Source organism: Centrocercus urophasianus, unplaced genomic scaffold (genome assembly GCF_019232065.1).
Source record: "Centrocercus urophasianus isolate 14NV4802_14NV808 unplaced genomic scaffold, USGS_Curo_1.0 seq_32, whole genome shotgun sequence".
Taxonomy (NCBI): Eukaryota; Metazoa; Chordata; class Aves; order Galliformes; family Phasianidae; genus Centrocercus; species Centrocercus urophasianus.
In genome coordinates, this window is record NW_024884889.1 from 8,311,536 (window position 1) to 8,334,079 (window position 22,544).

Consider the following 22,544-nt stretch of genomic DNA (forward strand, 5'->3'; position numbering starts at 1 on the left):
ATATTAAACATCAAAAATCACACTATCCTCTTATATATGTTTTCTGCATATTAATCATCCTTCCTGAGTTGCTCTTTCACTTCAGACACTAAGAGCTTCACCCTCTTCACAGCCACAGCTCAGCTCCAGAACATCCTCAAACCCTGAAGATGCTTTGGTTCAGCTTTCAGACTTTGCTGCATATCACTCAGTTTACTCCTTCTCAAATTGACCCTAGCTAGGGCAGCATAGTTCAGTGGTCATATTTGAGCAGAAGATCCCCTGCTCCTGCGAGGTTATGGTCTTAGAAGGGTGAAGCATCTGAAGTATTGCAAGGCAGTTTTTTTTTTTCCAGCTCAGCTTCTAAAAAGCTGCTATGTCCCCTCCTTAACTTCTTTCAGCTCTGTTAAGATTAATGAGTCCAGTTTAGGACATGAAGTGGTCTGTTAATCCTTAGCTGTCCACTCCTCTGTTCACAGACCCCATGAAGAGAGAGATCTCTTCTGCTGTAAAAATAACACTAAAAATGTTAACCTGAAACCCCATATGTCTTCCTGGGCAATAATTTTAAAACTTCAGTGTAAGTAAGGAAGCACTAAAAGGACAATTAGCAGAAGGTATACAAAGTCTGTTCATATAACTAGACAGAAAAAAATTCAGATAATTTTGCACAGGAAAAAAAATGGATTCTAAATGAGTATAAATTTAATCCCTGTAGATATGTCCTCTGGGTTAAAAAATGAAGAAAGAAAAGTGCTGTAAAGTAGTACTGGGATGAGAACAAATGAGCTAATGGTGGTCATACGCACTTTTAGAACAGATAAGAGGAGAAAGTTTCTACTTTCTTCTTTTTTTTCCACAAAATAGTTGTGGATCATTATCTGTTAGAAACAGCAAGAAACTTAATTATAGTCCAGATGTACTTGTTACATCTTTGGAAATGACAGTATAACATTACTGCATGTGATAATATAACAGTGAAAAATGTTAGTCCAAAGAAAATGCATTACTACTAACAGTGCTTGCAAGAGAAATTAAGAAGTCTGTTATGAAGTCTATCCCACATGCCAAGATTCAAGTGTTAAAAAATTTTCATAGAATCATCATAGAATGCCTGGGTTGAAAAGGACCACACTGCTCATCCAGTTCCAACCCCCTGCTGTGTGCAGGTCACCAACCAGCAGCCCAGGCTGCCCAGAGCCACATCCAGCCTGGCCTTGAATGCCTGCAGGGATGGGGCATCCACAGCCTCCTTGGGCAACCTGTGCCAGTGCCTCACCTCCTCTGGCCCCACTCCCAGAGCTCCACGTCCTTCCTGTGCTGGGGGCCCCAGGCCTGGACGCAGCGCTGCAGATGGGGCCTCACAAGAGCCGAGCAGAGGGGGACGATCACCTCTCTCTCCTGCTGGCCGCCCCTTTTGCATGCAGCCCACAACACAGCTGGCCTTCCGGGCTGCAGGCGCACACTGCTGCCTCATGGCCAGCTTCTCGTCCACCAGGACCCCAAGTCCTTCTGCGCAGGGCTGCTCTCAAGGACATCTGCCCCCAGTCTGTATCAATACCTGGGGTTGCCCCGACCCAATGCAGCACCCTGCACTTGGCCTCGTTGAACCTCATTAGGTTCACGTGGCCACTTCTCCATCCTGCCCAGGTCCCTCTGGATGCTTCCCTTCCCTCCAATGCATCGACTGCACCGCTCAGCTTGGGGCCATCTGCAAACTTGCTGAGGCTGCACTCGATGCCATCATCTGTCATTGATGAAGATGCTGAAGAGCACCGGTCCCAAGACCAACCCCTGAGGGACACCGCTTGTGACCGGCCTCCACCTGACACAGAACCATTGATCACAGCCCTGTGGCTGCATCCAGCCAATTCCCAATCCATCCAACAGTCCATGCTTCAAATCTCCTTACCTCTCCAATTTAGAGTAAAGGACATGGTGAGGGAACTACATCAAATTTCTTTACCAAGTCTTTTTGAAACCAATTCCCTACCACCTCCATCATGATTGGGAGAAAGAAAAGAATCATCCTCCGAGATTAGATTCTTACCCAAACTAAACTCAAGATAAACTTCCACGGCCATAATAGATAAAAGGACATTCAAAGTGACATATCATTAAAACTACTGGAAACCGAAGAGGACACGGGTCAAGGTTCTGGATGAAGAGGTTGCAGGAAGAACTTCTGGGGTGTAACAAATGGGCCACCATCTCACTTAATAAGTGCAGGCTCAGGGTGAGAAAAAGGAGCTGCGCGATCTATTGCTTGTGCAAATTTTGTTCTGTGGATGAAGTTCACAGGAGAGTTTCATTTCCTGGTTTGTCCATTTAACACATTTTAAATGCGCTTAGTTTAAAACTGGAATAAATTATTTAGCAGTGCCAGTAACTTGCCCTGAAACAGAAACATATTTCTTACTTGGATGAATTACATCTAACGAAATATCAGCCAACGAGCTGCAGAACATCAAAGGTGAAAATGGTTATAATAAGTTTAATAAAAGAAATAGTTGCACAGTGTGGAGGGAAAATGACTTTTGGTTAGCACAGATAATTTCCCTGGGATCCAGGATTGGCCTCATTTCTGTTGTACCCTTACACAGAATATATATGCATTTTAATTAAACGCTGTTCTGATATATACCTTAAAAATAGGGCAGATCATTTACTATATCACAGGACATGCTGCCCTAGGATGTACAATACTTGAAAAAATTAACCAAATTGGGCCCAACTGTGAGGGTCAGGTCATATAAGCAATAAATCTGGTTTCCGTCATGAAATGAACTGTGTGGAAAACACTTTCTGTTTAAATGGTTTCATTGTCAGCCATGCAAAGGCCAACAGCCAAAAAAAAAAAAAAAAAATCTCAGTCTGATTATCTGGGGATTGGCTTGGATTCAAGGAACACTAACTGGTCTGAAGGAATCAAGTGAATGGAAAGCAGAGTACAGTATGTAACAGAAACCTGGCTTACTAAGCAGATCAGAGTCTGTAATCAGAACATGATTTAGAAGGCCTTTCACTAAATTTGTATTTGCCAGTAATGCAGTCTGTTCCAATCATTTAATTGTAGATTAAAAAGTGATCAAAAATATTTGAAAAAAATAGCAGGAGAATGTAAGACGTCAAACTTATGCTTTTGCAAGCCAGCTTCTCCAAGTAGCTACATTTTTTGAAACTATGAGGACTGGAAGGAGCTAAAAAGAGAGTAGTAGAAACAAATTAAATCAAAAGCAAATAGAAATTTTTATAAAAATAAAATAAAAAACAATTAAAAATAAATCAAGGTATCCCCAGACTTATTACCAATAGCAAGAACATGCTGGAAATCAGAAGGTTCCAAAACTAAGCATCTTTTGATACAGAAACATGACAGTCAGCTTTCTGGAATGATCATCCAGATTTTTAATATACTATTTTCTTCTTGGGACTGTATCAACAATGTGTGAAATACACCCTGATTTTTCTGTGTCAAGCATCATGAAAAGCCTAAGCAACTCATTAATCCATCAAAAAGAAAAATTTGAGAGTCAGGAACTTTAACCTAAACCTTGAAGACTCCTCTGGTCCCATACGATATGAGAAAAATTACATCTTAAATGTGTCCAGTTGTTATCATAGAAAAGCTTGGGTTGGAAAGGACCTTAAGGACCACCTAGTTCCAAATCCCCTTACATGAGGTTGTACACAGCCCCATCTTACCAGATCCTGAAATGTTGAGTCACAAATCTGCCCTAAGGATTTCCCAGCAAGTTTTGGAAGCCCCTCTTTTTAATGCCTCAGGAAAGTCCTAGAAAAAGCTACTTGAGGAAATAAAGGGTAGTTTGAAATATGAATTTTGACCTGTAACGACTCAGATATTGCTCCTAGCCTTGTGAGCTGACGAGGAGTTATATAACCACTGTTAAATACACTCTACCATTAATCTGCTGAGTGTCCTCTTAAGCAGAAATCACTCTCATGGCTTGTTGACTCTGAAAATAATTTGCCTGTCTCTGTGCATGGACAGGAGCACGCTTTCAACAAGAAGGGACATTGCTGCCTGTTGTACTACAGTGGCTCACTAAAAACCTGGCTGCTGATCATATCATATTCTTTTAGTACTTCAGAGATGATTATTTCCTTTGCATCTAGTGACAATTCCCTTTGTGCAAAAGGTAATGCATTGTTTAAACTAGAACAGTTACTTTTGTGTACAAAGACACAGTATCCAGTAATTTGGAAAACACAAAGTCCTATGCTTTGGTACTTTGCTGCATCCCCAGGCACTTGTCATTTTTAGGTTTTTTAGCTGTTCTTCACGTCTTGATTTTCTTGCAAATGATTAACCTTTCAGACCTCTGGAAAACAAACTGCTAGCTTCTGCTTCAAAAGGAGGGAATAAGCAAAAAATAATCTAAAGAAAAATATATTGCTTATTGCTCTGATACTTATTTCTCAAGACAGAGGAATTTGCAATATTCTCTATCTGCAAGGTCATTTTTTTGAAGCTGTCCTGCCATACTTCAAAACAGTCCTCCTATTCATGTATCTACTACCCCAGCCTCATGCCAGCAACAGGAATGAACTGCAGAGTGATCTCTCTTCTGATCTAGCACCAAGGTATTTCCTACACACTGACCCTTCCCTGCATTGCAAAATCACTTCAGGAAGCATTCAATAGTTTTGCCTCATGGAGTTCCTCAGATATAAATAACTTACAGCAAATTTAAGTTTGCTATCCAGTAATTATCTTCCACTCTGAAGAGTGGAAATGCCTCTGAAATGGACCGGATTCTGAAAAGCATTTCTCCACGGCAAGTACTTCAGAGCACAAACTAATGTTTTCCCTCCAACAATTGATTACTGGCAGACGGAAAACAGAAGATTGTTTATTCTGTTTTTGGAGTTCTCTCCTAGTTGAGAAGCCTCCCAGGGAAGCAGGCAGCCAGCACAGTCAGCATTATGCTGTGGCCTCCCATCTCTGGCTTGTGGAGGAGATGCGACAGTGTCACTGAGCTACATCTGCCCTGGAACAAGTCTGCTGAAGCCAGCTGTCAAATGAAATGAACAGGGCTGTGATCAGGACAGCTTGGAGACAGCCCACAGATCAAAGGAAGGAAAATTAAGCTGATAATTTTTCTCCTGTGTGAATCTGATGAGTAGTCAGTTATTTATCTACCAGAAAAGAAAATTCACTTATAAATAATAATGCTATATAGCTCCAGAGGGGAAAAACAAATTAAAAAATAGTCAAGCTAGCTTCTAGGTACTGCAAGGCCTCCTTTAGAAAACTAACATTTACTCTTGCTGTTTATGCAAAAAATAATTTATCCTCTGAAGCCAAACCCTTGAGATCAATGATGCTGCTTTTTGTTGCTGTTATTAACATTCACAATGCTGAAGAATCAAGATCTAGTACATGTATTTTACCTTTCTCATCAGATTAACATGCAGTAATAAAGCAGAAGACAATCTTCCCAATATTTTGGGTGCCTTCCCCTCTCATTTAGTTTTTTTAAAAGTGCAATAATTCCTAGAAATCTCAGTCTAAGATAATTTTGTGTTTCCTTTTCACTCAAGTGTACATATCAACATCTGTTTAAAGCAGTCTTTACTCTCTTCTCATATTAGAATACATATTCTGGAAAACCTTGACCCTATATGTGCCAAAGTTTACTCTCATCTTAGATCTCACACTATGAATTGAGCTGGATTGATGCATCACTAGTACAAATAATGAATTATGCTGATATATATATTGGGAATCTGATGATACATACTTTATTGCTTTTATCAGTGCATCTTATGATGTACATATGTTCTTGAGCAATTCCTCTTCTATCTTACATTCACAGCTAAAATTGTCTAGTTACTTCTGACACATGGTTGTGACTATAAAGATTTTGCTACTTAAATGAAAAGATATGGAAATCAAACATGCTTCTCCATTGCCAAGAGTAGGCAAAAGTAATATACTTTACTCCCCGCATTCACATCTTTCTGAAGAAAAGGTTTTAGCACAAATAGTACCAAGCACTGGAGTTGTTATCCTGACAGAGTATCCTTGAAGTGAAAAGCAAACATCCAAACCAACCAGAGCTCAGGTTCTCACAAAATTCAGACCATATCTGCATTAAAAAACACCATAGCCATGGACAAACATGGACATGTGAGCAGAACAAAACTGACATGCATTAAGTGTACTGCAAAAGGAATCCAGTTTGTACATTTCAAGACTAACTTGTTTTGTCAACAGGGACAACAGGGAGATTTACTTTACTCCTGACTAGAACTAAAATCTTACTGTTGACATGTCCCAAAAGAAATGTACAGAAAAATAAGAGATTATTTTAGCAAATTAAAACAAAAGAAGTTGGGGATTCAAGGCCTACTCGCTTCAGTGAGATTTTGGAGCAAAAGTCCTCAGCTTTATTCCATGCTTATTTTACACTGTGTCACACAGAGAATAGCACAAGCAAGGTCTAGCTGCTGACCCAATTATTCTCTGGCCAAGTTGCAAGTAAGTTCCACTTGCTACTGTAATTCTTGGCTTATCTTGATGTTTGACATCAAAGTAAAACATTATGACGTACTTCTGCACTTGGAGATCAAAGCTCCTTGACCAGCAATTCCTCACTCTTCCTTTGAAGTCCTTCTGGACTATCCCTTAAAAGACTTCCTTCCAGAGAGGCCTCTTGGACAAAAGAACTTGAAATACTTGTTTATGCTTCGAGTGGAGCTCTGGACAGATACAGATCTGTTACTTTCTCATAGCAGCACCAAGAAATCATCACCCAGATTCTTCTAGCAACCAATAGTAGAGCAGGGTTAACTAAACCTTGGATTCTGCTTTTCTACAGCCTTGCCCTATCACCTGTGGACTATGCTTTCTTGACTTCACTCAAAAGAATTAAAGATGAGTGTCCAACCTTTGCTAGAGTAAGTGCAGGATGTCGCAAAAAAATAAAATAAGGGGGAGGCCAGAGAAAGACAGGGGAGAAAAGTCTCTTTCTCCTAAAAAGACAAAACTATTACTAAGGTTTGCCCAGGTTACTCTATTCACCAATACTTCAAACCTTACAGATTGTACATGAAATAGACTGATGAACCCTCACAACACCTAACACTTTGAAATCAACATCTTCGAAGTAAGAAGCTGCTTTATCTTAGCTGAACTTTTCTTGCTTTGATGGGTCTTACAGCTGAGCCCTAATGTTGCCAATATTCTCTTCTCTGTGATAACAAACAGTGGTATTTATGTTTTTTTTAAGCAGAAGGGACTGATTAAAATGTGACAGAAGAAAGATTTAAACTAAAATATTAGTTAGCTAAATCACCCTCGACATGCTTTTGCTAGATAAAGATTTCATTTTTTACTTTGTTGTTTTCACATCCTTGGTATTTCCTCAGACAAATTTTTCTAGCTCGGAAAAAAAAGGAAATAAATCAATAATCTAACTGCAGCAAAACCAAGACCTGTGTTGAGTACATCTTGAAACAAATGACTTTGTTGGTGTCAAGCAAAGGAATAACAGAAGATGGAATCATACTACTTTTCCAGAATGCGAGTAACGCTTCTTTAGGCAACATTACTGACGATATCTTTGAGCAACAAGGAAGATAAATTTTCCCTGGAAAATATTTTATAAAACACCTATTCCCTTATAGAGTTAATATATTTCTAATTCAACAGCAGTGTAAAAAGCAGTGGGTCAGTTCCAGCGTTAGATAACACGCAGGGCCCAGCAACTTAACTCAGAAGCAAATAATATTTTTCTGGCAAGTACACTTAGGCTTCTTGAACCAAGAAATTCTTCTGATGTCTTAAATTAATATTTATGCATCAATTAATGCTTACATTCCTGAATAATGCTTTCATTTTGTACCTATGAGGGTTGCTTTGAAAGTAATACCTCCTATTTTATTACACTGGCCCATGACATCAGAGGCAGATAGTGTGGTAGAGCAGCAGAGGTTGAACCTTTGCACCAGGATTCCATTACATGTTGTTTTTTGTGTGACAGATGGCTGCAAAGGGGAAGCCAGACAAATGATGCCTGACATGGAAACGTATCTAGAGCAAAGGTGCGTCACTGAATTCCTCCATGTGGAAACAAATGGCACCCACTGACAGTCATCCATGCTTGCTGAATGTTTATGGAATCAGGCAGTGGATGTGAGCACAGTGAGGTCTAACCCACGTCGTTATGCGAAGGCATGAACTGATGCTTTGGCTTCATACCTAACTCATGACCTACCATAGTTTGTGTTATCTTCAGCATAGCAAACATTTCTTTGATGTACTAAACCGCTGATTAAGACTATGTTTCTCATTTGCATCTTTCTAATATTCTTTATGGAAGGTCAGAACTTGACAGGACACGCGACTGAACAACAAAGTGCTTCTCAAATGTTTTCTGTAGTGCAATGGAAAGCTTACAGGTAAAAGTAAACAAAAACAAATATAGAAAACAATGGACAAAACTCACTAAGTTATCTGTTGCAGTACTTGTAACATAACTTGTAACATAAGCGAATACAAGGTAGGATTGGAGTAGCCTGATGCATGAAACACTGAACAGAAATTTAACTGGAGTTTCAGTACTCTCAGGTGTTTTTTCTTTTTTGTAGTCACTGTTTATGGTTTTTTTTTGTTTGTTTGTTTTTTTTTTTTTTTTTTTTTTTGTTTTTTTTTTTTGGCTATCTGGATTTTTCCTATTTTTTCAATGGTGAATGAGAACCTGGAAACCCGGATTCAACTTCAAAAAACTTCTGCTAATTTTATCTGTGAGAGTTGAAGAATAATTTTGCACAAATGAGCTAGAATAAATTAAAATCAGGGTCAAGAAGAGCACTGAACAGTCTGACTTTGGTTTTCACACACTAAGTTAGTTATGCACCCTTATCAGCCACTGAAATATAGAGTTCAAGGTGTATGGTCACCTTAAGTTAAAATAATTCTGTTCCCAGATTGTTGAGAGCACTGCAATTTCTCTATTGGCTACAGCAAAAGAGAGATGTATCACAAAGAACTCCAAGCTTCCCTAAGTGCCATAGAATATCCAACAGACTGCACAGCCCTGATTTACCTGTGTCAAAGCCAAGCACAAAAATTTGGGAGCAAAGATCTCAGTGAGTTTTCTTTCTCTTCTTGTTCTGCTGAGACCCTTTTGCTGATTACAGTGTGAGGACACGGTTGGGCAATGACCAGGGTAACACATCCTTTAACTAGAGGCAACCTAGATGTAAGGAAGATTATGTGCCAAGCAATACTTTGTTAGCAATTGGCTATTTTATTACACTTCCCTCAAGAAAGGGAAATATAGCCTTGCAAGAAATGCTTGTACCAAGCCTACAGCCTGGACTACACCCTTGGTGTAGTCTCTTGAGTTTACTCTAAAAAGAAGCAATCTGAATCTCTTCAGACTGAATAGAAAGGCTGAGATTAGAGCTTAAAAAATAAAAATGCTGCCTTATTTAATATGCCCTGAGTATTTAATATGCCCTTAAGTGCAGAGCACTTAAATAATGATAGAATCAAGAATCACCAAGCTTGGAAAAGACCTCTAAAATCATCCAGTCAATCATCTACCTATCACTAATATTTCCCACTTAACCAAGTCCCTCAGTACAATGCCTAAATATTGGTTGAACACCTCCAGGGACTGTGATACCTTTATGTCTCCTTATGTATTCCAGTCAGTATGCAGGGATGGAAGCGTTGATGTTTTTTCCCTTAGCCATTCAGTCATTCTTAGTCTTTGGATGATATCTGTTGGTGGGAATTATGACTTAGCTTTTAAGTACCATAGAGTCCAAAGTCTGATAGTGCTTTTGAAGATGAGTTCTTGTGTTCCTGGGCTTTCATCCAAACAGGGGACTCTTTGAGGGATTCTTCTGTCCTGTGTTTGTCTTGGTAACCAACAGAACAGAACGCACCCTTATTCTATACAAACATGATACATTTGTTTACTCAGTTGACAACAAATGAAAAAGCATTTGTAGAGAAAAAGAGTTGTCTGCCTGGGTAACACAACCTTGCTGAAAATGTGAGCTTTGTGCTAGAAACTAAGCAATAGGAGAGGAAGTCTGTGGTTACCTTTACTGTCAGTGTTTAGATGGCTGTGTTGGCACCAGTATTTCAGTTACAACTGTTTAAAAATCTTGAGAAATGTTCCACTACAACTGCTAAGACAAGGTTGTTTTAGCTGATTTAACAGCCATAAATCCAATGCATTGGTGAGAACAAATGTTTTTATAAATATGCAAATACAATTTCCAGTTTTTTGTATTTGCTCTTTATTTATTTCCTAAAATTCCCTATCAATTTCATACAGACTGTGCCAGCTTCCATTTTGGCAGGATTGTGTAGATGAAACTAGGTGGTCTCTCAGTTTAAACACAGCAATTCACTGTTAGAGAAGTTATTCTGCATCGTACAACAAAAACCACAGTAATAAATGAAAACTGTCTAAAGAAACTCCCACTACAGTCTCTTCTAGGCTAAAGTCATTTCTTTATCCTAAACCAAAACTTTGCTGTCTTCTTCACTGTGATCAGTCATTTCCCCAAAACTAAGGGCAAACAACAGCTAGAACACCTTGCAGTCAAGGGCTGTGGGATGGCACTGTAAGGTTAATAGAAAGAGAACTCAAATGCAGAACAAACATTTTCTTGCACTTGGATTCCTAGAAAAGCTCATGTGTACATCCTCCGAGTTGCCAAACTGGATTGATCACATTGGCTTTTGAAGTCAAATCCAACAGCTAAAGAAGCATTCAGTTTTTGATTTTTAAATAAATACTCAAACTACCATCAACAAAAAATAAAAATAAAATACAATCATAAACTAAGGTGCAATTCTGCCAGATGTGGAGATGTTGCCGCAGTGAAAATCCCTTCGTAAATTTGGAGGTCACCTTCAAACAGTTCCCCACACACCGTTCCAACCCGAGTTCCTTCTACATCTCAGAGATTTGATTCTTGTGCCGTGAAAGGATCCACATGGAAGGAATTCAACTACACCTGATGCAAAGCAGACTGAGAAAGATGCAAAGGTTTGGGTGTTTTGTGACTTATCCTCAGCTCAATTTTCAAGGCTGAACACGTGCACAAGAAGAGATTTCGAGCAGTTGGAGAACAACATTTACCAAGTGGGATAAGTTCCGTTGAAGAAGAAACTGTGACCATACTATGCAATCATAAAAATTGATATAAACCTATGTTACAAGTTCTTACTTGCTCCTCTGGAGACAGCACCAGGTATTTCAGAAAGGAAGGGAAGAAATCTATCTACAATCTTTACATAACCTGATTCCTAAAGTGTTTTCAAGTCACATCCAGGATTTTTTTTTATATTTCTTGTTCAGCTGCTGAAATCACACAGTAATTTTAATCTTACTACTCACAAAAGCCGCTGGATTTTAAAATCCAGGTTTTTTACTACTTATGTTTGAAAATATCTGATTAGACAGAAGGCAAAGAAATGAAAAGAAAGCTCTATATTCAAAAGAATTGCAACAACTAATAGTGATGAAGCCTACTAGCTGTCTTCCCCAGATCTTCAGAACTGTTTAGATGTGAAAGAACATTCTGCAGAAATTACACAACAAATTGCACAACAAATATATCCCATCACATAAGTGGCACAAATTGACACTGAAAACTTATTGCTGACTCTTGTTTAACTCACCCTTCCCGAAGGCTGTCCTCTTAGAGCCACATTTTTCTTCCACTGTATCCTTCCAACCAAAGGTGCTTTAAAACCGTGTTCTGCAATGACTGATTTTCAACCGAATTCTATTCTGCAAAGAGATATGTATTTGCTGCATTTTATTTCCACGTTTCTCTTTATTTCTAATGAAACATAACACCTACGTAGTAATGGCTCCTTTCAGACTTGAAAATGCTTTCAGTATTAATGCAATCTCAATTTGTATGCTGATAGACCTGATTTCTCTTTATGATAATCATGAGATTCTAGACTTCAAAAACTTTTTTCAGCCTGTTTGTAATACAGAAACAAAACATAGAAAGTTCCTAATAACTTTAAAAGCGATACCATGGCTGAAATAACTCCACTGAAGAAACAGCACCATATAGCTTAAGATCATTAAAAATACCTTTGAAACAACACCTACCAATCATCAGAAGACATGTAAAACATCCAGGAGATGAGGCCATGCAACTTGTTTCAATAGGCATCAGCAAATAAGAGCAACCTTCCTAACTGCAGCAATGCTTTATAAAGGCTTGAGAAGAAGCAGGTCTTTTGTCAGGTGCAACAACTAAGGGCTTTATTAGCTCTACAGGTGGATTAGAATCTAATTAACTCTTTTCTAGTTGTGATGGAGACAGCTGATTTCATGTATTAAAGGAACGGCTGCATTAACAGTCAATTCACATAACTTCATGGCTCTCAGAACGCGCACATCTTCCACCAATGCCAAACATTTGCAGCAGAATGTTTGTTACAGAAAGAGCTGCAAGTAGGAAAAAATAAACTACCAAACAGAGTACGTTTGTGAAAAAACCAATCTGCTCAGTGTTGTTTCGTTTTGTCTGTGAGGCACAGTGATCATAATTCCACAGCAGCAACGTCATGGCATGTTGCTATGGAAAATTCTATGACGCAGTTTCGCTAAAATATGTCCTAGTTGCAATCTGCCTTCCTAGAAAGGAGTCCATCAAAGCTGAGAGTGAACAATTCCTGTTATCTAGTTAAAGCCATCACAGAAAACTTGTACATTTTTAAAGAAAGATGCTAGGGAAGAAAAAAAATTTTGCAATCGGCTTCTTAACACAGATGCATTCTTTTTAAGGGATGGTTTACTCAAATGCAGAGCTAATAAAATTGTGTGTGTGTTTTTTTTTTTAATAGTGAATGGATGGTATCTCTTTAAAACAGTAAAAAGATTCTAAGACGAAACGAAAGAGCAAGCATTGGTAGAAATGCCCCTGTTTAGGGCAAATGGATATTTATGTAATGGACATTGAACTTAATATACTCAGCTAAAGGGGAAGGAAGAGAGATATCTATCTCAGAGTTCCCTGGCAAATTTTTGTGTGTTTTTAAGCTCCAAAAAAAGAAAATAAAAGCATCATAGGGAAGGCAGCACACATTGTCCTGCCGATGCTCTCACCCCACTGCTCTTAGATTGATCTCTGGCCTGCAGACTGAATTACCCAAGTAAAGCACAGCTGTGTGCCACGGGGTGGGAATTACCGCACAGAAACCTGCCAGCTGGGTTTGAACTGTGCCCATTCATATCAGCCACAGAGCAGCTGTCAGCTGCAGCCACCTTACATTGCTGTGAAGTTGGTCATCTGGAGGCTCAACCTTTCCGATCCCCCAAATGATGCACTTTCAAAGCACTTTTCGTACTTCTCAAATCTTCATGTTGTTCATTTTGCCTTTTACTGAACGGCAATGACTAATGCTTGAATTGTGCTGAGACTCACAGGATGTGAGAATATGCATTTGAAGATTAATTAAGTTGCTTTGACTAATCAGACTGTGACTTAGTCTGCACCATTATCTTTAGTATAACGATAAGACTATTTCAAAGCCAAAATCATTTCAAAGAGTGAAGGAAAATAATCCTTCAGTTGATACAATCTCTTTGACAGAAGTCCCCTTTAGACTAATTTTCCTTCAAAGTGTGAGCATGCACATAAATAGTTGTAACAGCAACAACAGTGTTATTAGGGAACTACCAGAAATAAAAATTCTGTAAGCTAAGCAAAGGATAACAAAAGTAGAAGAAATGGGGAAACATCTCTTGCTTGACTTGCCTGTGATTGAGCCCATCGTTCTGCCCCACACATAGTTTTAAGGTTGTAAAATAGTACTTGCATGCTTAGTGTATTGAGTTTTAATAATGCTTTATGACAGCTCTCAGCTATAGAGGTTAAAAATTAAAAAGGATACTGTAGAAAACAAAGGCCTGGAAAAAAAAGGATGAAAAAAGAAAGGAGGGAAAGATGCAGTGGGATAAGAGAATAAAAGTTTTGTTCATCCTTGAGATGCCTCACTAACGTTAACAGCACAAGCCTCTACTTTGTATAATACAAGAAGCCTCTACTTTGTATAATACAAGCCTGAAAATTAACTGCTGTGAAGGAAGCCATTAGAATTCTCAATCGTGAATCTGCCTCATGTTCTTAAAACCTAACCTGAAGATGCAACCTGAGATGCATTTGGGGGGTTCTTGCTTTATGTACTCCTCTGTGAGATTGAATTAAAATATTCATGAAATATTTATTTCCTCAATTTAATTCGAAACAACTTTCAAATCGTGAAAGGAAAGAGGAGATGTTGACACAGAAAAGAATAGAAGGTGGATGACTGGGATTTGCTGAGAGCAAATCATTTATTTCCCTAGTGAAGCACAACAAAACAGTTATGTCACTGTGGTAACCACCAGCCTGGAGAAACACTGAAACCACTGGGAGACGTGGGGCCCTCTGAAGCTTGACCTCCTCTAAATGGATGCTCTGAGAAATGCTCACATCTGCCCATTCCCAGTGCAGTGTCCATTTCTGTCTCCATCTACGGAAATACTGCTGTTCTAATTAAATAATATAAAAACTGCTAAGACTGCAAAGATGATTCTTCTTCACATCATTTCTAAGTAGTTTTTTTTTTTTTTCTTTCTTTCTTTTTTTTTCCCTGTTCTGCTTTTCCCCTCTTTATTTTTTTCCCCCCTTTCTTCTTTGCTGGATTACTTCAGAGAATGAACATAAGCTGACTGGGAGGTGTCCTGTCTCAGATACTGGACATCCCTGGCAGCCCAAGGTGGTACGAGGGTGGCAAGGACAAAGCTGTGTCTTTTGGCACTTGCACCTGCAACTCTGAACGTGATTTCCCATCTACTTGGGCCTTTTTCTCTGATTCTAACAGCAGGTAGAGAACTTAAGCAGACTTACAGAGCAAGCAGGTTTATGCTGATTGTTTCACCCACGCTGTCGAACACTCATGCACACGTGCACCACTTCACAGCATTAAGCCCAAAGAAGCATCCCACCAGTGCTTCTAAATGCTCCTGCACAGTTCACTCATCCCTTCTGCTCATCATCTTCTCCTTTCTCATCTTCTCCCTCTTCTTTCTCTTTATATGGCTCTTTCCCCTTGTATCCTGACACCTTTTTCTTACTTTCCATTCCTAATTTTCTACTTTGTACTCATTGTCCTTTCATCTCTTTGTTGGCTCCAGTTATTCTCGCCCTCCTCTGACTTCTTCACCCAATCTCACATCTCTTCTTTCCTGTTGCACAGCTACTGTTCCTTCCTCTCTTTGGCTCTCTTGCTTTCCCCTCTTTTGTTTGGTGTCCTCCTTTCTCTTGCTTCTCACAAACTGCTCCATCTGCCTCTTCATAAGCTTTCTGGACTCTCCAACAAAAAAATCTTCAAATTACCTCGTGAAATTACACTGAACTCCACTTAGCTGTCAGCATTATATTGCTTCCTGAATTTTGTCTTTTTTGACCCACGTGCACCGCTCTTCAGTAAAGAACAGGTAAAAGGTGCTGATTGCAGACACTCATGAGCTCATAACATCAGTAAAGAGGCCCTCATATTTCTCACTTCCCTTTAGCTGCCCAGCTCAGTGTGGATCTCTAATATTTGCCAGCGCTTTAATTTGGCTTTGGAGGAGAAAATATGTCTTCCAAAAACTCTAACAATACTAATCTTCAATTAACTGATTTGCTATTGGTCAATTGAGGTCAACAATTGCAGAAGTAGCTACGAGCGGCGAAAAAGAAAAAACAACCTACAAAACTGTTGATGGTTTTGTCAACTTCTGTCAAGAAACAAAACACACACAGTCCCCATTTCCAGTTCTAAGTAGTGTGCACTTTTGAAAGTCCATAGAAGTGGTCTGTATGGAAAAAAGTACCACAGAGGTTTTTGTGATTGTAGAAGTGTTTTGGGAAAGCCTCACCTCTGAACTATTTATGCTCACAGTTTTCTATAGAACAAACGTACTCACGCCTCTCAGTTTTGTTTTGTTTTAGCTGAATTATGCTGTTGAAGCTGGTTGAGACTTCAGCATAGCCTAAATCCAGATCACACTCCTAAAAATTAAGACATAAAACATAGGCTGAGTATATTCATAATTTGAACATGAAGTTGGATTGATGAGTCAACAGTTTAATTGAGGAAATGAGTTTTATTCAGAAAGATCATTCCATTGTATGGGAACACATAAGCAAATGGATGGTATGGGTGAATGCCAGCATTTTTACAGGTATTCAAAACAAAGAACCCAAGTCAACTTTGCACATAATAAAAGTCTTATGTTGGTTAACACAGAAACCTGGTGAGTCAGCTTACAAAGTTGCAAACAGCTTGCCCTGTAGTGTATTCCCTGTTTGGAAATGTACATGCAATAACAGAAAATATTAATAAAAAGCAGGTTTTTAAGGAATAGAGAAATGTCCCACAGAACTCTGGGAATTTGTGTCATGAGATCTACCTTATGAAACAACTCTACTCTGCATTCACAATATCTTTATGTTCTCAGGTTCCTGATGTCTGCAGGAGAAAGCCAGAAGCTCAGTACTGGAGGGGATTAAGTATAACTTAGGATGGAACTAAGTGGTTAAAAAGGCAAGGTAACAACAACAACAGTAACAAAAAATAGCATAATGAATTTAGACTGCAAGAGGAAAGGCAGGACAGAAGGTTCAAGAAGGTTTTCTAATGACAAGATAGGAACTGAAAATGATGGTCAAGGTGCCAAAATATGCCCCTTCTAGCTTTAAGAAGAAAAATTTATCCTTAAACACAGAGCTTTTCCTTACCTACCAAAATACAGCAGTATTCAGCTCATGTAATGTCCCTTTTATGAAGTTGTTTTTTTTTTTTTTTACGGTTTTTAGCAACAGACGAGAATGCATCACAGAGAACATAATCCTCTGTTACACAGACACTGATGGTCATTCTTCTTGGTCTCTGACAAAGCTTTAGTTTCCTAGATCTTTCCAGATTTGCGTGCAAATCTGATGCTTGCAAATACTGGACTATAAATTCAAGTGAAGTTAACAATTTGTGATTGTACCTTCTTGTCAGTCCTTTGGTGCAGTTTGATTTTTCAGCATGATATTGAGCATGATTAACGCTTTGTGTCTATTATTCAAGCTCTCTGCAGCACACCTATTTTTTGTCATCGTTCTTCTTTCCCTCTATGATCCCAGCATGCCTATCAGATAACAGATCACAGAAGAAAAGCTTTTGGTTACATTCTGCTTTCCGTACTGCATTATATTATGCTATAAATGTGAGTGAGTAATCTGTCATGAAAGGCTGCCATGTTTGACATCGAGAAATTGCCCTGCATTTTATTTCCTCTGAAAATCAACAGCCTGTGTCTGTAGACTGAAGCGCTACACGTGTGCCTGAATGTAGGCATGACTGTAATACTCTCTTGCAAATTTACCTGCCTAGTAGCATTCCCAGTGTAATGATTACACAAATTGCCTGTCCTTGTCACACACAGTAAAATTGAACACCAAGTTCTTTAGTGTAGTAAGTAGCACAAGCAGCTGATTAAGTGGCCATTCTCCAAGCAACATTTGAAACCAAAGATAAATCATACCAATGGTGGGAGATATCTTTTGTTTCTAGTCTTCAGCCTTCCAAGTGGAAAGGGTCTAGCTAATCTCCTGGAACAGTCATGCATGACCTGTCTATAGAGCTGAAGAAGGGATTCCAACAACTTGGAAATTTGGAACTAAGAAATTTAGGCATCACCGTGCCATTTTAAGCTCAGTTCCACATCATTCCAGTCTGAAATACTATACAGAAAGATGCGCCAAAGAGGACAAGTGAGGAATTACCTTGAAAGTACTTTTTACTGCTTCCTAAACAGAAAATTCTAGGCAACGTATAGAGAACAACCTTTAGGGTCAAAGATATTCACTGATTGAATGAAATGATATTTGCAGGCACAGATTTTCCACTCGAAATGATCAAAGCAGTAACCTGTTTGAGAAAGGAGCTCCTCTCCAAAGTGCCACATGTCCTGCCTGGCACCTGTTTGATCCACCACAGGTCCCACTTACATATCTGCTACTCGAGAGATGAAAGACTTCACAGCGTATCATACCGTTATTTCTGTGCTCCCATTACAGCATCATAAATAAAACTGCAAAGATGCAAATCTTTTTGTGTAACGCTACGGAATTTAAACAGATAGGGATCAGCCTTTTAGATAAACACTTAGAATGGTACTGTTGAATTATTTCCACATTAATTTCATAAGGAATTTGCTTTCACTCGTTGTGTGGGAGAAACTGCCCTGCTATTTCATTACAAATGTTCTTAGAGCAAAAGCAGACCTGCAAAAACATTTGTACAAGTCCAATTTATGACCTTCTTAATATAACTTTAGTTTAGCATCAGACTTAATTTCATCTCAATATCTCATAACAGGAGACTGAAATCTAAGAAATCACATGTCTTCACAAAGGAGAATCCTAAAACTCTCAAACACAATTGAGGAAATTCCACTGTCCTTATGAAGCGTTGGGGAATTTTTATTGTACCTATTGAAGCAAATTAGACACAAGCATGTGCTTAAATAAAATTAGTGAACAATCCATTGGGCAGAGTCCTGCTGCCACAAGCAGTTCTACAAGGAACCTGTCTGTGAACAGATGTCACAAGCTGTTCCTGGGTCATGAATTATCACTGCTGAGTGTTAGTTTGAAGCTGCTCTGCACTCTTCCCTTTAGTGACAAACAAAACAAACTTCCATCGTTACAAGTCTTTAAAATGCCTCCTTATGCTTCCTCTTATCTATTTCTAAAAACAGTTGTTCCATTTCACTTGGATTATTCCTTTTTCTCCCGATTTTTCAACTATTTGGAAACGTGGAGATTTAAGCCTTGCCTGGTTATCAGTCAGAGCATCCGACAGCACCAGAGGACTAGGATAATAAGCTTTGGTATAGAGATTTAGATGCTGCAACTGAAGTTTACAAAGACACTTACTTTCATTTTCACCTGATTTCATCTTTTCAAATTGTTCATCCATTTCTGAATGATTGTACTATGAGATAGCTCAAGCAAATTTCTGCTGGCATCATTTACCTTACTGTCCCATGAAAATCATGCACCCATCTGTTTCAGCTTATTTATATTAAAGACAAGTTAATTTAACCAGGTATAAGGCTCCCCTATCTGGAAGCCGTTGATATGTTTGGGCCCTGGTACAGCCATTCTGCTGGGGGGCAAGTAGAACCCATTGTCTGTCCCTATTTTTACTCTTCAGTTTTGCACTCTACTTGTTAGCATATGGGTCCTAAGCAGGAGGAGGCTTGAGCCATTTTCCTATTTTGTTTCTGACTTTTCCTGGTGAGGGAGTACAAACCTGAGGTCAGCACACTGAGGAGATGTGAGGGGCACCCACAAGAGAGTTTTGCCTCAATCCCCCTTGAAGTGAGAAGCATTTAGAGCCTAGGCCATTTGGCTTCTGGGCCCACACAGAATGGAGGCAACGTGAGCCAATGCTTGTACTCAGCAAAGGTACGTAAGTTGCTCCAAAAGCAATGCCTCCTATTTGTTTCCATAAAAAATACAACTGATATAAAAAAGCACAATAATACTGATAGAGTAAATTCTCAACTATGAGATGCTGTTTTTGACCATAGCCACAATCATTAGCTATGCATTTTTGCCAGCAAGTAGGAAGAGCCTGCATGCCATGACTGCGAAAATCCACACCAGCAGAGAGAACCCACTTTTTCACAGCTCCTATGAAGGTGTCATTGCTGAAAGGCATCACCCACAGCCTCACTGCACTCACGTTCACTTTTTGGTCTCCATCAACATTCAGAAAACATCAACGGATGCCATTATATCTGCATGGTGGAATTCAACGCCACACCTTTGCTCCATCACTTCTCCATGTCAGATATCATTTTGTCACATTGCCCCTGTGGTGCCATCTGTCACGCAGAAATAACACGTAACAGAATATTGGCAGGTAGGTTCAACCTCTACTGCCATACCACTAACATTTGCCTCTGATGTCATGGGCCAAGTAAGCAAAAAAGGCATTCCTTTTGAAGCAGCCTTCAAAGACAAGGAGAGGTTTGACTGTCATCAAGAAAATAGAACTTTGACCTTATCCCCTCCAAAGTTAGGTCCGCACGTGAGACAACTCACTGCCACCTACAGAAATAAGCCTGGAGTTCAACTGGAGCTTTGAGCTGCCTCAAAGCAAGCTCACTCTCACTTGACAAAACAAGGATCTTTTACTGCAGTTTTCAACACTCCCTTCATCCTCCCCAGTCTTTATGCCGTAAGCATCAATTAAAACAAGAAAAGCTTTGCTCACCATTGGTCCACCATCCAGGCAGGAGATATGGGCAGGGTGATATGGTGATGAGGATCCCTCACTTCTAATGGTGGTGCTGTCTAGCCCCAATCCTCACACCACAAACCTGGGAATTGTTACTGTACTCTTTGAGGTTAACTAAACACAGGTCTGTGCCTAAATATGAAAAGAAATAACAAACAAATTAATGCTTGCAAAAGCAAACCTACAAGGAGCTTACAAAGCTGCACCCCCCAGCCATTCCTTATCTACATCTGCAGCAGCACTAATCTTGGGAGTGTCAGCACCAGGTGCCTTAATGAACAATTTGCTCATCCCCAAGGTCAGCTTTGTTTAACAGACCTGTCTTCTGATCACTACAGTTACAAGCCAAAGCTGCTGTCTTTTTCACTTCATTAAATGACAACCTTGCTCCCCCTCACGTGGGGCCAGTCTGTTCCAACCCGTGTGCCCCTCCTAACAACATGGCACCTTCCCAGAAGTAACTAACTGATGCTGGTAGTAAATTACTCTGCAGTTCTACAACTGAGCCCTGTTCAGACATTCATTTTCCCAATCACAATATTTACGAGAATCCCAGCCAGTGAGCTGAACTCAAAACACCGCAAAGTGTGGGGCTGAAACTCCGTGGTTGAAACTCAACAAATCTTCAGCTTTTTTCTTACTTGATGGAGAACCCATACTTTATATAATCACACCAATTTACTGACTGAATAGAGAAGGAATTACGTTAGAGTTTGGCAGAGAACCCTATCTTCAGTGCCACAGAAGCAGCCTACTTAGGAATGTGGACCAAAGTATTTATCTGACTATACTGATTTGTGCTTGTAACAATCAACTAGCAAACAGAAAGAGACTGAAAAAAAAAAAGAAAGGCTACGAATTCTACTGGAGAAAGACAAAGGTTTGTTTTGTTTTTCACTGTGCAAAACCATCCAAATTATCAGTGTGATGTTTCCTTGGCAAAAAGCTGCAAATAGTTCTCTGTTTTTAAGAGTCCTGATGGCCATGGTAGGGCCTGAGTACTTTCTGCTTGTTTGATGTTTCTCAGGTTGATGTTCATGTTTGAAAATATACGATGAGTACACAAGAAAAGTCATTGCTGTTAAGTTATAAAAACTCACCGACTGTAAAGTTCACAGTAGATACACACCTCTATTTGCTTGGAACTGAAAGCAGAAAGAAAGAAACAACAAATGAAAATTCACTTTAAATTACTGTCTTAGGAATTCCAGGAAAATGTTTTTGAAACAAATGTCTAAATGAAATTCAGCTTTGTGAGATCATGACACATACAAAGGTAAAAAGCTTGAAGACTGTGCAGTTGGAAGACCTTGAAGTGTTTTCATCAAAGGACCATGTGGTGATGATGACAGTGAACTAAGCTTTAAATACAAAGCCAAAGACAATAATAATATCAAGCTCTATAAATAACTTTGGCAAAGCAAGCTTTCTATACAGTTTAAGTTATATCAAGCAAACGCTGTTTTATATCATGTTAGAAAAGAGTGTAGTGTTCCAGGAATTTTCTTCTTTGTGTTTTGTTTAAATAATACTCTGCCCTGACATTTCGCCTTAATGAAAAAGCTGTACAAAATATTCTGGAGTTATTCATCCTTGAAAATAAACATTTTTGGAAGTGAAAAAGTGAGTGATGGCAATAAAATACTTGGCTTTCCGTGTCACTTCAGTATTGCTAGCCAACATGGGAGGGATCTGGTTTGGGATGTTGATAGAAGGTGCACAAATTGAAACAGAACAACAGCTCTGTTAGCTACTAAATTCTGCTTCTCTTTTCATACCTCACGCTACAACTCCTGTGTTACTTACCTGGCTATAAGTTTTTACAATGGACAGAACACATCTTGCAATGCATTTTTTTTAATGCAGAAGTTGCCCATCCCTGCAATGGAAGACAGCAAAAGTTGCCCCACACAATTTCACTGATGACCCCATCAACTCACCAGTTCATAAATTTGTATCTGAATCTCCCCACCATAAATCAAATTAAAATAAGAGATAGAAATAAAATCATGAAGAAAACAGCTATTTACCACAGTTTGTTTGCAAGCCTATCCAGTGCCTAGAGTGAACCAGACATACACCATCAAGGCACTCACCAAGATGATGGCTGCCTACAGGATACTTCAAGTCACTGAGTGTGACCAAGAAACTCATTTTATTGGTACAATAGTACAGTGCTGGGCAGAAGAAAACAACACTGAGTGGCAATTCC

General features: G+C 39.2%; 1 long non-coding RNA gene across 10 annotated transcripts in view; it reads right to left on the reverse strand.

The window, feature by feature from the left end:
• Positions 1-22,544, reverse strand: part of LOC122166128 — a 52,095-nt gene that overhangs the window by 24,184 nt on the left and 5,367 nt on the right. For 8 of the 10 annotated variants that reach the window (XR_006170674.1, XR_006170679.1, XR_006170677.1 and 5 more), the window contains exons 5-8: positions 22,139-22,211; positions 21,433-21,477; positions 20,309-20,464; positions 11,657-11,768 (exon numbers count right to left, since the gene is read on the reverse strand). This is a non-coding gene — a long non-coding RNA (uncharacterized LOC122166128). Of the gene's footprint in view, positions 1-11,656; positions 11,769-15,956; positions 16,044-20,308; positions 20,465-21,432; positions 21,478-22,138; positions 22,212-22,544 lie in introns of those variants that run through there. The other 2 variants (XR_006170678.1, XR_006170682.1) reach the window with 2 other exon arrangements.